This window comes from Camelina sativa, chromosome 4 (assembly GCF_000633955.1).
Source record: "Camelina sativa cultivar DH55 chromosome 4, Cs, whole genome shotgun sequence".
In the NCBI taxonomy this organism is placed as follows: domain Eukaryota; kingdom Viridiplantae; phylum Streptophyta; class Magnoliopsida; order Brassicales; family Brassicaceae; genus Camelina; species Camelina sativa.
The window spans coordinates 24538559-24541567 of record NC_025688.1 but is presented as its reverse complement, the minus strand read 5'-3'; positions in this window follow the sequence as shown (position 1 = coordinate 24541567).

Sequence of the window (3009 nt, the reverse complement as noted above, 5' to 3'; positions counted from 1 at the left end):
TTTGCGACCGTCAACATCTACGTACTTATGTCGTTGAAAGTGGTTGCTAAACGTCACTACGCCGAACATGTTAAATATTGATATTGATTTTTTGGGCAAGCCAATGAGAAAAAAACAGAGAGTTCGGTATATGACCAAGGCATGATTGAGAATTATGGCTTGACGGAGCTGTCAAAGCATTTAGATCAATTAGGTGGGACAAATTAAAGGAGGTAAGACCTTTTCTTCTTACATTTGATCAAAAAATAATTATTTTTACTAAGTGCGTCTAATTATCAAATAGTAAATTCATCAAACAATCTAAGAAATTAGGGAGAGAGAGATATACATAAACAAGAAATTTGGGTAATGACTGATGTAGGTTCCTAGTTCCTACCGCAAACAATATTTTTCCCTCCCCATTTTATTTACTATTCTTTTTTGACAACCAAATTTAAAGAACAAATTGTTGATGTTTTTTTTATATAACCATTTTGGTATGTTATTATTTTAAAAAGGATATCTTCATAAAGAAAAGAAAAATTATATTTGAAAAAAAAGGTTTTTTGGTTTTTGACAGAAAAGATAATGCGGTTTAGGTTTATTTTCATCTCTTTTAAAGTAGAAATAAGTCTAGGTTTCAGAAAATCGTATATATACATTTAAAGGTGAGAGTAAATACAAGCTACTTAATAAATGCCTATGAGTTGGTAAATTATATGGAGGCCACATCAATGTCCCACGTGGTATCACTAAATTTAGGTATTGAGCATACTACTAATAAAACGGAAAATAATAAATATGCATGAGTCTTGAAATCTAATTTCTCTCTATACGTTTCGAGAAAGCTTTTCTTAGTTTTCCTTCATCATCAGAAAACATTTTCTATTAGAGATGATATGACGAAATAACAAGCATCTGATGATAAGTTCNACATGACAACGCAAACCCAATTACTGTAAAGCCCACAAATCCAAAGACCAGACAATTAGTCTATCCTAGCCGTTCGAAAAGCTTCATAAGTCAGCAGGTATAAAACCAAGTTTCGTTATACCTCTGATTTGAATTTTCTGAATCGTTTAAATTATAAAGTTGTTGACAACAACAACAACAACAACAACAACAAGAAAGCCAAAGTACAAAACAGTTATATTATAGTTGCCACAAATTTCAAACCTACTATCATTGATTGGATTCAGAGTTTAAAGCATGTAATTACTCTTTGTCTACAATAGATGCCGAATACATGACACCGGTAGACTCACCAAAAGAAGCATTATGGTTAGAAAGTATGTAATAAATTGGGTTTTGCACATGATTCAGCGGAGGTTTGTTTATGATTGGTGTAGTACAATTTGATTAGCTAGAATTATATAGGGTATTAGGAAAACTAATTAAGCACATAAATGGATGATTACATAAGATGTTATTTCACATAGAAATGTTAGAATTATAAGAATGTTCATATTCCTAAAAACTCAGCAGATATGTTAAGAAGAATGCTTTAACTCTTTGTTCTTCATTTTTGCTCCGTTTGTTTTTTCCTCTCCACAATTTGTAACGTAAACTCGTTGTTAAGTCAAAGTGCTCATAATGAAGCTACATGAAAAGATTCTGTCGGGATACCATAGTTTGGGGAACTCGTTCGTGCGTGTCAATTACATTTGAGTTTAACTTCGATCAACCCTTTTGTTTTTTTCTTTTTCTTACCACCGTTTCGATTTGCGACCGTCAACATCTACGTACTTATGTCGTTGAAAGTGGTTGCTAAACGTCACTACGCCGAACATGTTAAATATTGATATTGATTTTTTGGGCAAGCCAATGAGAAAAAAACAGAGAGTTCGGTATATGACCACGGCATGATTGAGAATTATGGCTTGACGGAGCTGTCAAAGCATTTAGATCAATTAGGTGGGACAAATTAAAGGAGGTAAGACCTTTTCTTCTTACATTTGATCAAAAAAAAATTATTTTTACTAAGTGCGTCTAATTATCAAATAGTAAATTCATCAAACAATCTAAGAAATTAGGGAGAGAGAGATATACATAAACAAGAAATTTGGGTAATGACTGATGTAGGTTCCTAGTTCCTACCGCAAACAATATTTTTCCCTCCCCATTTTATTTACTATTCTTTTTTGACAACCAAATTTAAAGAACAAATTGTTGATGTTTTTTTTATATAACCATTTTGGTATGTTATTATTTTAAAAAGGATATCTTCATAAAGAAAAGAAAAATTATATTTGAAAAAAAAGGTTTTTTGGTTTTTGACAGAAAAGATAATGCGGTTTAGGTTTATTTTCATCTCTTTTAAAGTAGAAATAAGTCTAGGTTTCAGAAAATCGTATATATACATTTAAAGGTGAGAGTAAATACAAGCTACTTAATAAATGCCTATGAGTTGGTAAATTATATGGAGGCCACATCAATGTCCCACGTGGTATCACTAAATTTAGGTATTGAGCATACTACTAATAAAACGGAAAATAATAAATATGCATGAGTCTTGAAATCTAATTTCTCTCTATACGTTTCGAGAAAGCTTTTCTTAGTTTTCCTTCATCATCAGAAAACATTTTCTATTAGAGATGATATGACGAAATAACAAGCATCTGATGATAAGTTCTTAAGTTGCTCAATGCCTTTTCTTGGCGGCAAGTTACTAAATGCTTTGCAATGTATTTCTATCTAAAATGATTTTACCAATAGGGATTCTTACGTAACATACCATTTTCTGAGACAAATTTTATGAATATGCTATTTTTAACACTAAAAAATATTTATATCTATGATCTTTTGTTAATATTTTATAATAAATACTAAATCCTAAAAACAAATAGAACCCATATTAAACTCAAACATAATGAATAAAACACATATTGTTTAATCATATTTTTTTAAAAATGACAAATCCATAAAATTTACAAAAACTAGCAAATCCATAAATGTCACAAAAAATATCAAATTCATAATTAATTCTTTATCAATACGCGATTTTTTTGGAAAGTAGGCTACAAAGAACTG